Source organism: Chrysochloris asiatica, unplaced genomic scaffold (assembly GCF_000296735.1).
Source record: "Chrysochloris asiatica unplaced genomic scaffold, ChrAsi1.0 scaffold00150, whole genome shotgun sequence".
Classification (NCBI taxonomy): Eukaryota; Metazoa; Chordata; class Mammalia; order Afrosoricida; family Chrysochloridae; genus Chrysochloris; species Chrysochloris asiatica.
Genome location: NW_006408668.1, coordinates 889,309 through 902,426, shown reverse-complemented (window position 1 = coordinate 902,426; position 13,118 = coordinate 889,309). Strand labels below are relative to the sequence as shown.

Sequence of the window (13,118 nt, the reverse complement as noted above, 5' to 3'; positions counted from 1 at the left end):
AGCTTGAACCGTTAACCTTATGGTTAAAACCGACTTTGAAGTCCAGCGCATGAACTCACAGAGCCATTTAAATTCACATTTTCACAATGTTATCTATAGTTTATTATGATCTACACATGACTATGCCTTTGCATAGACAATGAAACACAAATAAACATCTTTCTTGTATTCTCTGCTTTTAGTCAAGAGCCATCTGACGTCCTCTTCTGAATCTGGCTTGAATTTCTGGCAGCGCACTGTTGATGTACTGCTGCAAACATTTAATTTTTTATTATCTTCAGCAAAATTTTACTCGTTGGACATAGTAATGGTATTGCTAAATAGTTCATGAATTCTGTAGGGTCACCTTTCTGTGCAATGGACACACATGTGGATCTCTTCTAGTACGTTGTCCAAGTAAATGACATCCAAATATCTTTTGGGGGCTGGGGTGGGGAGCAAATCTCCCACATCAGATGACACCTCCCTGCTTCACAAGTCTCAGTCCGACCAGTCTAGCTTTGGTGAGGGGATGGAACCAGATCAGGAGCTGAGCCACCACCTGCATATTAGGAACAAGTTCCCATTCCAGCCTATCACCCAATACCTAGCCAGACTCCTCTAGTGACAAAGCTGACTGAAGAGAAACAATTAGGAGAGCTCAAAGAATAAGCTTTATATTGTATTTGCCTAAAGGTGTTTATGATCCTGGAAGAAATGGATCTGGAAAAAAGATTCAGGAATGTGTGGTCTGTATGATTGAGTTTGCTTATGGGGACCTAATTTGATTTCTGCCATGCATGCACATCTATCATTTGGACTGTACAGATGACTGGGGATGAGATCTGTCAGCTGCCTCTCCTGTATGGAGCCCGTTGATGCAGCGCTGCTTTCATCCTATGAGACTAATTGAGTCAGAGTCTCACGTCTGACATTTCAAGTGAACCATCTCGGTGGTTTCAATCTTTTGCTACTGAGCCCAAAAAGCCAGGGTTTAGGAATTAAGATTGTTGGAAATACGCCCCGATGTTGGAAAACAACACTTGGTGAAACCAAAAGTATCTTGGCAAGGCAAAATTTTATTTCTGCAGAAGGGTGTGTAGTGGCACAGGAACAAACCAGCAGGCACACCAGGTGGGCAGTCTGAACAGGTTTTATTCCTGACGCAAGGTTGTGTCTCACCCTGTTGGTTAGGGTTTCAACCACAGAGTCTTGTCTTTACCTAATTGGCTAATTTGAACTGTGCTTGGAAGGATGGAGTTAGGGCTTGAGGAAGTTAGGAATATCTTTGTTCCAGGAAGTAATAGCCTGCCAAGAACTGGTTTTGGCCAGTTCGCAGCACGAATATGAGAACAGGGAAGGTTCCCTTAAGGGACTCAAAATGGGCTAGCACCAAGCTTATTCTACTTTGGCTCCAACTTTATTTTATACCCTTTGAAGGGAAGACATTTGTGTTCCTTTTTCTCACAAAAGTTTCCTAAAAATTCCTGAATGGCTACAGATGTTGGAGAAAAGTATTGTGTGCGCTTTCAATGTTACATCAATTTATGGAAACATTTCAACTGGTGTTCTGTCAATGCCAGAAGCCTCATTTTTCACCAATGCCTTCAGTGCATCTTAGACTGCTTCCTTCCATTCTTTGGTTCTTGATCATATGCTACCTCCTGAAATTGTGGAAGGTTGATCAATTGCTTCTAAAATATGTTTAGTATTAATGCTAATCAACTAAGATACCCTATTTGCTGGGTTTAGCTCAGGCCTGCACAGTCAGTCTTCATAAATATAAGATCTTACACATTGCTAGTAACACTATTGATACTATTATTACTAATATTATTGATTTTGAATCATACAATTATTTCTTTAATTATGTGAAAAGATCCATATTCTCTAGTGACAGATTTTTTTTCACAAATTCTGCTTTCTGACTTAACAATGCTATATTGCCAGTCCCTAGGCCCCTCTCAGCTGTTGGTGGTGTTTGCATGCTGTCGAGTCTGTTGTTATTATTACGAGACTCCTATATTTTATGACCCTGTATAGTGTTTCAGAACCTGTAAATCTTTATGAAAGCAGAAAGCCTCATCTTTCTCCCAGGGAGCAGGTGATGGATTCAAACTGCTGACCTTTGGGTTAGTAGCCCAGTTTGTAGCCCACTACTTTCTCTTATCTGAGTTACATGCAAAGGTTCTACTTACCACAATCACTGCCCTTTAGTTTGACCCTTCTCAGGCACCAATCAAGCTTCACCTGCCTTTCCTAGAAGTCTCAGCTCTTGACACTGAATAGCTTTCAATTCAACCAATATTTCTAAGCCAAGTTTGAATAAACTCACTATTTCAGTAGGTTCAGGGCCATAAGGAGATGGCAGGGTCTGGACCAGCTATGGCGACTGTACACCAGGCATGTGTACTGGAGTTATTCTAGGTGTTCCCAAGGCCATTGCACTACTGTGCCCCCTCATTCTTGTTCAGGTACCCAAGATCCATGCTGCTACTGCAACCTCTTCGCAAACCCTGGTTCTTCAAACCCTACACCTTTATGATGGGCTCCATTCCAAACACACAGTCTCCAGCATTCTATGAATTGATCCCCTGGAAGTATATAAAATTCTGTGAGCCCACTTGACTCCAGGTATTAACTACTACCTTCCATCCATATTCATCTCTTTCCTTTTCAGCTTTGTGTATGAAGTCCTAAATATGTAGCAAGCCGTCCCTAATCACTTCCATCATTATTGGTTTTTTGCTTCTAAGTATGTCACTTAATCTGTGTTATATTTTCCTATGTACATGACTTGTCTAGTTTGAAGGTAGGGATCATATCCTAGCTTTCTTTACATTCTTTTCTTGTTAGACCCATGTACAGTATCTGTAACTAGATAAATAGATGATTTCACCACAGAATAAAGAACTTTCTTCAGCTAGATTGCTAAAGTTTGGTATACTGTCAAAAGTTCAGTACTTTCACCAAAGTGTAGGTTTTAATTGAAGGCGTGTTAACATTAGACTGTTAAGAAACTGATTAAAACTTAGACCTTCTACTAACTCATCTGCTGCCTTTGAGCTAAAAAAGTAACTTTATGATTCTCAGTTTGTTTGCGTTTAAAATAGAGATAATATATCTACTTAATTTTTTGAGCATTAAGTTAGACAATTTATTGAGAATTTTCTGTTGTTATTATTACGAGACTCCTATATTTTATGAGAAATAATGTCAAAGTGAATTCTGTGATGACCTTTATTATGACCCTATTACCAATAATCTTATTATCATAACCATATAATATTTAGCTTGGGATAAATGGCTATGCCTTTAGCAAAAATGTGCTACCCTTCTCTGTGTCTTCGCTTGTTGCTGCATTATTGATTTGAAGCAGTCCTGGCTTGGCCCTGTTATATAAGTACTGGACTAACACCCCCAAAAAAGATCAGTGGTTCAAACTCAGCAACCACTACTCAGAAACCTTATTCTGGGTTGCTGTGAGTTGGAACTGACTTGAAGACTAACACCACCACCAAAAGACCCCTGGTGCTCTCTCCATTGAGAAGGTGATCATGACTATCATCTTCCTATATCACAGATTCAGGTCCCACCTGGGAAAAGAGCTTCCCAGCTTTAAGCATTAGGATGGGAAAGGGAAACTATTCTTTATAACAAATGACAACTAAGTGCAATTCATTTATTTTCTACTCAGAGCAAACCATGATTTTGTTCAGTGCCTGAGATGAGCTTACTCTGCCTCCCTTCTCTTGGGTGGGCTCTGAGGAGGACTTGGGCACTGGTGATTTGGGAACCTCTCAATGGTGTTGTAAACAGAAAATGAAAGAAGCTGGATGTGACTTTGATTTTCCTCTTGAATAAGTTATTTTTTAAAAGTCAGTTACTTCTAGGGAATATTTGTCTTTCCTCTTCAGCAAATTATTTATTTAAATACTTCTTAAGAAACAACTTTTCAGAATTCTGCTTCGGAGGAGGCTTTGAACATCTAAGGTGAAAAATTCCTTTATTAGTAATATGCTGCACATCCCTAATCAGATATATGGAATCCAATAGGCTCTCTGCTCGGTCCTCATAAGCAGTCATGTGGTATTCCCTTGGCGGCAGCAGCTGGCTTACAAGCTAGGGGGAGCAGGAGTTGGGGGGGGGGGAACCACTTAACTGGCTCCTTTTAAACACAACGGGGAAAGCCTTTAGTTAACATTATTGCTGTAGTAACATAAATGTTACTACACTCTGCAGAGTTCATAAAGGAGAGCAAACAGGCTGGTATACAGGGTTGGTGGTATTTATCTATTGACGTAGGTTGTGAACTATCTGAAGTCAAAGCGTTGTCATATACATCATATCACAGCGGCTAGCAAAAGGTACACAGTAAATGCTTGCTAAATTAATGACTACATGGAAAGAGTCCGATGACATAATATTTGAATCCTGTCTTTGGCCAAATGCTTGTTCAGCCTATTCTAGAACACTCCTACTGACAGGGAACTCTTCAACTCTGGACCTAGCCCAAATGGCTGAACTCACTCAAAAGTCTTGGGCTAGTTTTGTCTTTCCATTCTGCTTCTGGCTTCCATTGTTGTTATTACCTCTTTCCACCATCTTAAACCAATGTGGTCTAGATGCCCTCTCCTCAGTTTCTGTTGCTAAGTTGATAAATTCCATCAAGTCAATTCCAACTCATTGCGACCCTCTCTAGGGTTTCCCAGGCTATACCCACCCTATAAAGTGCACTCAGAGGTGTAAACAAGTTTACTTGATGCCTCAGAATACTAATTCCTTCTTGAGATCGTGTGTATCTTATCTGAGTACAAATTTTAAAATTATTCTCTCTGAGAAAAATCAATCTCTATGGGTATGATTTTAGATAGTGCATCACTGGCCAGAAGAATGATTCCTCCATCCCTACTTTGGCACTTCAGGGTCCTTGTTGTTGTTAGTTGCCATTGAGTTGGTTCCTACTTGCAATAAAACAAAAGAAAACATTCACCAGTCCTGTAACATCCTCACCATCATTCATTTGCTTCACTAAAGCCTCCTAGCAACCTGCTATCATATGCCTTGGGCAGCTGCCTTGCACACTTAAGAAGAAAAATAGGCATTATGGGGTCCTCAACGTTAGTAAACTCCACACTATTTTTTCCTAAGTTTTTTGTATTTTATTCTCTGTTTTACTATTGATAAAATACTCTCCAATTTAAGGGCTATTCAACATGATCTATTTTATTATTACCTAATAAACTACTGGTGTGGCACTGTAGGATCAGCACTGGGCTGCTAATCACAAGGTTGGCAGTTCAAACCCACCAAACTCTCCTTGGGAACCCTATACAGTGTCATTATGAGTTGGAACCGACACAATGGCACATAACAACAACAATAAACTACTTTCTGTGTTTTGCGGAGTCCAAGAGATTTGGGGCTGTCTCATTGCTGAAATGCTCCATCTAACTATCGATGCTTTTATTCTTCTGGGAAATGTTTGCATTAACACAATTATGTTGTAAGCATTCTAGTCAGTCCTGAAGAAAGCCCCTGAGTTTGAGTGGGCAGTCAGCACTTTTAACTGAAAGCAGGTCTCAGAGCCTATCCTAGACCTGGTGCTGGGATTTAACAGAAACTCTGAGCAAATGCCTGGGCATGGCGATTTGTAAATCAGGTCCTTTGGGCTTCCCACTCCATGTGAGATTCACTGGTGCCTGGGAAGGGTTTTGATTTATGCCTCTTGCTCTTGTCACCTGATTGGTCCTGGGCAACATACCTTTCCCTTTGGAGCCCAGTAGAGGCCTTTTAACATGGAGGTCTTTCAGAAAACACAGAAGAGATCCTGCTATTGTTACCCAGGGGGAAAATGCTGAACAAATGTATTCTATTTACTGCTAGTTGCTCCCAATCAAGGAAACAAATGCACAGATACCGGAGTTGCAGTGGGAATGGCAAAATGAAAGCATGAGGTTGGCAGCTTGCATATAAAGAACAGAGACTGTTCCAAAGGAAAAAAGACAGCCTGCAGATTATCAGGGTACTTATGTAGATGTGGGTAACAGCAAGGACACAGTCAGAAATATGAATAGAGGACAATTCCCTCTGAGCTGAGCGTACTGAGACTGGGAGCCCTTCCTACTTATAACAGTAAATATTTCAAGGGGAGGGAGGCAGGGAACATATTTCTCTTCCTTGCATAGTGAGTGTCTAGGATCATTAGGACCCAAAGTAGAAAAAAGGAAATCATTTGACAAAATGCCCAGAGGCACCACATGATAGAAAGCATGACATTTTTCACATATGTGTAGGCTTGTCTCAAAACGGGCATTGCCTCTAAAAAGAAGAGCTTTCAAAAAATGCAGATACAAAGTCAACTTTAGCCATCTGAGCTAATGAAGTTGTGGGGGGATAAGAAAGGCAAAGCACTTCTTTTAAACAGCAGATAATCAAAAGTATTTATGTATGGTTTTAGAAAGATTGTGTGTGTATGCACACAATTGGCATTCTGCTCGTTGCTTGGGTTGATATTAAAATGTGTTTGCCTTCTATGAATACACTGTAGGAGGACAGAAGAAATGTAGGGTTAGACCTGATTTCTAGCTTCCAGACTGCTGCTACCTTACTGTGTAACATTGGTCCATCTGATAATCTCTCTGGAGATCACTGACAAAATGAAGGAGTTGGCCTTGAAATCCCCTTGAGGTATGTCCCAAGCTATAACATGTAATGATTTTATTCATTGGAGTGTCCAAGTATATTCCATGATAATGAAGCTATGTGTATGTATTGGAGCTAGGCTGACAGATGGAAGGGATAAATAAGAGAAGGATAATAAAAATAACCCAGTCAGAAAAAAGAAAGTTAGTGTTTAGGGCAAAATTAAAAAAGATAATTTAAACTCAGAAGTAGGTACTGAGGAATTTAAAGTCTAGCTGCAGAGATGCATCTCTTCCTGTATCTTTCTCACAGAACTCTTTTGTGCCCAGATGCTGGATCTGAGATGAGCTGGGATTCTAATCTCTCCTACCCTTTGCTGTGTAGTGGAGGGTGGTTGTAGGTAAGGTAAGTCTCTGTCCCAGCATTTGTGTCCTCATCTTCCTGAACATGAATTGTAGGTGAGAGGCCAGTTACCTTATCCTGATGGACAAATCAGGCCTTACCACAGTCTCATGTACTGGTGGGGCTCAAGTGATGGTAAAAAGAAAAGAAGGACATTTCTAGGAATGAAAAACAGTGACAGGTGGATAGATTGCATTGGCGAGGTTATGATTTTTTCTTAAGTGTTTTCCCTCCCACTGTAATGGGTTATTGTAATGGGAACTTTTTTGACTTTTCCCTCCCATTGTAATGGGAACTTTTTGACTTTTTCAGGAAAGCACAGGCTTTAAAGGCTGTGTAGTTGTTGTTAAGTGCCATGGAGTGGTTTCCAACTCATAACGAATGTTTGCTTGTGAATTTGATCCACTGACCTTGTAGTTCAAACCCACCTTGATGTCCAGTGTATTAACCCATAGTGCCATACCAGGAGTCCTTAAATTGCTTTTAATTCTTTATTCCAATGATATGACAGATGTACTACTTAATCATTTTGAACCTCATATTTTCATTTACAAATTAGTCGGGGGGAAAACACTGACAGAGTTGAATTCCAGCAAGAGGTCTGCCATATAGAAGAAGTTTTGTAGATGAAGGTTAAACATATTCCTAGTCCAACACTTCTCAAGGTTTTCATGGCGGTGTTTAAATATATCCCAAGTATTCTAGTGCAAACAGTTAAAATGCTTCGCTACTCAATAAAAGACTAGAAATTATAATTAACCCAGTTGCATGTTGGAAGAAAGATCTGATGATATACTTCCAAAAGTGCAGTCTTTGCAAACTTTGCAGAGCACAGTTCTACCTGACTCACACTGGGCTGACGTGCGTCAGACTCAACATCACTGATTTAATGAACCCAGCCAGATGCCTCGAACAGTGTCAGCCTTGCTTCTGTTTACTTAACTGCGTATCCCTCTAAGTTCTTCTGAGGCAGAGATCATATTTCATTCACCATTAATTCCTCAGTACAATGCTGTCATGTTCTGCCTGAAATTGTGAATTGGGACAGCCCTACTCCAAAAGGGGAGACACATAATGGGGGTGGTGTGCCGTGAAATTGGTTCCAACTCATAGTGACCCTGTACAGGGTTTCCAAGACTGTACATCTTTGTGGGAACAGAAAGCCTCATCTTTCTCCTGTGGAGCTGCTAGTAGGTTTGAACTACTGACACTGTGGTTAACAACAAACAGCCCAACTTATAGCCCACTACACTACCATGGCTCCATGACACATAATAGGATTTGGTATTTTCTATTCTTTCCTGTTACACTCTGAACCTTGCCCATCTTAGTTAAGCATTGACTGCTAATTGAAGGTCAATAGTTCAAAGGCCAATGGGAGAAAGATTTGGCAGTCTGCTTCTATGAAGATTAAACCATAAGCAAGCAAACAGAAAAAACCCCACAAACTCACTGCTGTTAAGTTGATTATGAATTTTAGTAATCCTGTAGGACAGAGTAGAACTGCCCCCACAGGATTTTCAAGACATTATCTAAAGATTGTTGTTGTTAAGTGCCATTGAGTCTGTTCTGACTAATCGTGACCCTGTATAGAGTTTCCAAGAAGTGACTAGTAAGTTTAGACTGATAACCTTGTGGTCCAAACCAACTTTGTGGTCTAGTGTTTTATCCCACAGTACCAAATTGGGACTCCACATAGAGATTACAGCCCTAGAAAGCCTATAGGGCAATCCTACTTTATTTTAGAGTTACTATTCGGGCTGCGAACTGCAAGGTCAGTTCGAAACTACCAGCTGTTCCACGGGAGAAAGATGAGGCTTTCTGCTCCCGTAAAGATTTACATCTTTGGAAACCCTGTACAGGGTTGCGATGAGTCAGAACCAAATCCAAGGCACATAACAACAACAACAAACATAAGTCAGAATTGATTGAACAGCAACAGGTTTGAATTTTTGTTTTGAATTTCTTTTCATGCTGACGATGAAGGTTAGCTTTTGGTGCTCTTCTACAGACTCAGATGTGAGATGGAATGAGGCCTAGACAGCAGACATGTCAAGTTGGATCAGACATACCTGAAGGACGCAGGGTCTTCCTTGTCCACAGCACGCAGTACCTGCTCCCTCAAGTCATTCCCACGTGTGCTATATGTATCCTGCAGAGCATATCATTTTGAGTTCTCTCACTCCATGAACTAGAACGTAGGTTTTCCTGGCAGTTCAATCCACCAACTACTCACTGGAAAGTCTATATAGGTTCGCTATGAGTTGGGACTAACTAGATGGCATTTAACAACAGGAACCTTGCCTGAGCAGTCTGGTTTCTTTGTCTGCTTGTTTTTGCTTTGACTGATTTGGCTTGACCACTTGAAATGCAATAATGAGTTCTCCTTCCTCTCAGGATTCCTTTTAGACAGATCTGCTTTCCCCACTGATATGATTGAATTGTGAGCCCCCAAATATGTGTTTAAATCATAATCCCTGTGTCTGTGAATGTGATCCCCTTTGGGGACAGGGTGTTTGTTATGTTAATGAAGTCCTCTCAGCATACTTTGTGTCCTAAACCTAATCACTTCTGAGAGAAATAAGAAGCGGTTTAGACACAGAAAAGTGCACACAGGGAAAGGTAGATGTCCTGGGAAGATTGCCAAAGAACCAAGGTGCACTGGGACTCCAGAAGCTGAAAGAGACTAGAGACAGGGCTTCTCCCATAGCCTACAGAAGGGGCCTTCCTCTTTTACCAGTGGACAGACAGTTTTGTTCTTTAAAGTCACTCAGTAGTGATATTTCTATTACATTAGTGTTGTTATGAAATGCTGTTGAATCTGTTACATTAGCACTAGGAAACTAAGATACCCCACCGTTGACATCCACTCTTGGCTGGTAATGAAGTTTTGACCTCCATAACTCTCAAAGTCTGAAAATTTAGTGGACCTTTGTGTCTTTGGACCACATTTTAGGTCTGTTAGGTTTGCCTCTGGTGGGTCAGAAAGAAATCAAGCCTCTTACCCTTCCCAGAAGATGGTATCTTAGTTTTCTAGTGCTGCAATAACAGAAATACCACAAGAGGATGGCTTTAAAGGACAGAAATGTATTTTCTCATAGTTTAGGAGGTTAGAAGGCTGAATTCAGGGAAGTAGCTCAAGGATAAGATTCTCTCTGCTCTGGAGGAAAATCCTTGTCTCGGTTTCTTTCATGTTCTTTGCAGTCCTCAGAAATCTACATTTAGTTTGCTTCCTGCATTCATGCTTGCTTGCTTCTGTGCATAATCTGCATCTTTAAGATTTCAAAAGTGATTGGTTTAAGACACACCCCACAGTGATAGGACTTGATTAACATAACAAAGAAAACTCTGTTCCCAAATGGGATGACCTCTACTGGTTTAGGGGTTTGGGAGGAATATAATTCAATCAATAATGCCTAAAGGCCTATGACCAGAAATTCTGACTGAGGGGTTAAATCATTTTCAGGTCCACATGATTTGTTAATATTGTTGCTGGCATGGCACTGTGGGCTAACCACAAGACTTCTAACCATAAGGTCAGCAGTTCAAATCCATCAGCCGCTACTTGTAAACCCAATACTTTGGCTTTGGCTGTGTGCTGTGGAGTCAGTTCTGACTCATAGTGACCCTGTACAGGGTTTCCAAGGCTGTAAATCTTTACGGCAGCAGAACGCCTCATCTTTCTCCCGTGGAACAGCTGGTAGTTTCAAACCGCTGACCTTGCAGTTTGGAGCCCAATTCGTAACCACTACGCTACCAGAGCTCCTTTGTAAACCTAATACAGGGTAGATATGAGTTGAAACTAACTCGATGGTACTTTACAACAACAATGACAGATTGGCATTGAAGCATATCTTCATAACAATTAAATGGTGAGCTGTTGTGTTGTTGTTGTTCTAACTCATGGCCACTCTGTATAGGGGTTCTGAAGAGTGGATGGTGGGTTTGAACCACCTACCTTGCCGTTCAAACTGATTGTGTGGTCTAGTGTGTTATCCTACAGCACTACACCAGGGCTCCAGAAGGTGAGGAGAATTTCACAACTCCCTGGGAGAGAAACCTCCTTCACTACTTCCACATCCCCAAATGTAAATGCTGCTTATGATTTTATAATAGTATACAGGATCACACAGCAGAAACTTGCCAGAATGGCCTTCTGGTTAACATAGGCACTTGATAGATAAGTGAAGCATTTATTTAAAAAAACAAAAAAACAAAAAAACCTGACTTTTTCCTAAAATCCTTATCTGTGCTTAATATCCAGAAAGTTGACAGAAAAACAAATTTTCATAAAATGTTCAAGTGCTTTGGCTGAATTGCCTTCTTTAGCCTCAGCCTGAGACAGAGGCTTTGACATGCACTGTGTTCTTTCTTCCTGAAGACTTTTGCTCACTGCTCTGAAAACTCTGCCACGGGGTCATCCCAGGCCACCCCTGCTTGGTGTGGAGGGCTACAATGAGTAGATTTGGCTGTCTCACTGTAGCACCAGCTGGTTGTCTATGGTACGAAAGAATTGAAAGAGTGTTTTACACCATGGAAATTGTCTTCCAGGCCCAGATGGACCGTCGCTGTTCTAGCTTTGACAGGCCAGGATAGATATATTCAGAAAGCCTTCCAACTATTTAGTAACTCTTCCAAAACACTGTCAGCACCCATGCTAGGATGCAGGCAGTGGGAAGGAAGTCTAAGTAGGGAACTAAGCCTAGTTAGTATATATTTGCATAATTATCTTATAGTGAATGGATGTGTGTTTGGGAAGGCAGTGCTGAGGTCTGAGGTTGCCCTTAGACCCTGAAAGTTGAATCTCTCTGGGTCAGCATTGCTGGACCCTCCCATACATGTTTTGCATGCTTTTAAGTATCCAGTTAAAGAATGCATAACTCTTCTGAATCACCTCACCTGGCTGCTAAGAGTTAAATTGGAGCTCCAGGACTTAGGACATATCTCTTCTTTCAAGGTCAGGGGTCAGCCTGTGGCCAATGACTCCTATAGCATCTCCTAGTGGATATGGGAGAAGGAAGGGGGAAGGACAGGAAGAGCTTTGGGGTCCACGGGGATCAAAGATGCTGTGCAAAAGCAAGTACTTTAAAAACAAGATTGTAAAGATACTATAGAATTCATGGCAGCAGCACCCCACATTTAAATATAGCTCTGTGACTGTTAGCAAAATGATGTGGTTATGAGCTGACTATTAATATAACTGTTTGCCTGAGACAGACAGAAAAGGGAGGAGGGAGCGAAAGAGAAGAAAAGAAAGAGCAAGAGAGAGCCCTTCACCTGAGTTATAAAAGCTCACTTGTTTTAGGCTTAGTATGTTCCTTTGCTAGAACAGACTTACTGAGTGATTGATGTACTTATTCATTTATTGGTTTGAAACTTCTCAAATTAGAGCTTCCAAGAGCTATAGAATATTTACCAATCAAAATGGGCAGGAGACGTCAAGGTAGAAAAGACATCAAGGTGGCCTTGGGGCTGTCTTATTCATTGACAACCCTTTTGCCTCAGAAAATACGTTATTTTAGGTTGCAGGCGACACTAAAATGCCAAATAATCTCCCCATTTGTGATATTATAATTTTAAAATAAAATGTCTTCAAGTTCCCCAGGTCCATGCATTTGGAAAAGAGCACAACACAATTCTCGATATTAAATTTAATCTTTAAAGCCTTTCAAAAGAAAGACTCGAGTTGTTTTTTGTTTTGCTTTGTTCTGCATTGTAGAACTAAACTCTGATTTCATGATCTTCAACACTGGAAAAATCACTTGTAAAGTAATTTTCATTGCTTTAAAATTTTTCTTTCAGCCCATTAAACAAATTACTGCTCTTCTTAGGTGGGAATTACTAATTGTGTTTTGATGGACTAGTAATTAATCATTGGGCTATTCCTTGCCTTATGTAGTTCTATTAATATCCCTGTGACAACTGATTATGAATCAGCTTGGAGTAAACCCTCTTAAAAGTGGGTTACTGTGTAGTAAACGACTCTGTGTTGAAAGTGAAACACCAGACTACTGGGCTATCGGTCTGTTTTACGTAAATGGTTGGTTGGTTGGTTATGTGCCATGGAGTCGGTTGCGACTCTTAGTGACCCT

General features: G+C 40.7%; 1 pseudogene; it reads left to right on the top strand.

Moving 5' to 3' along the window:
- Nucleotides 1-400: 400 nt before the first annotated feature.
- Nucleotides 401-892, top strand: LOC102813588 (annotated as a pseudogene).
- Nucleotides 893-13,118: the final 12,226 nt, after the last annotated feature.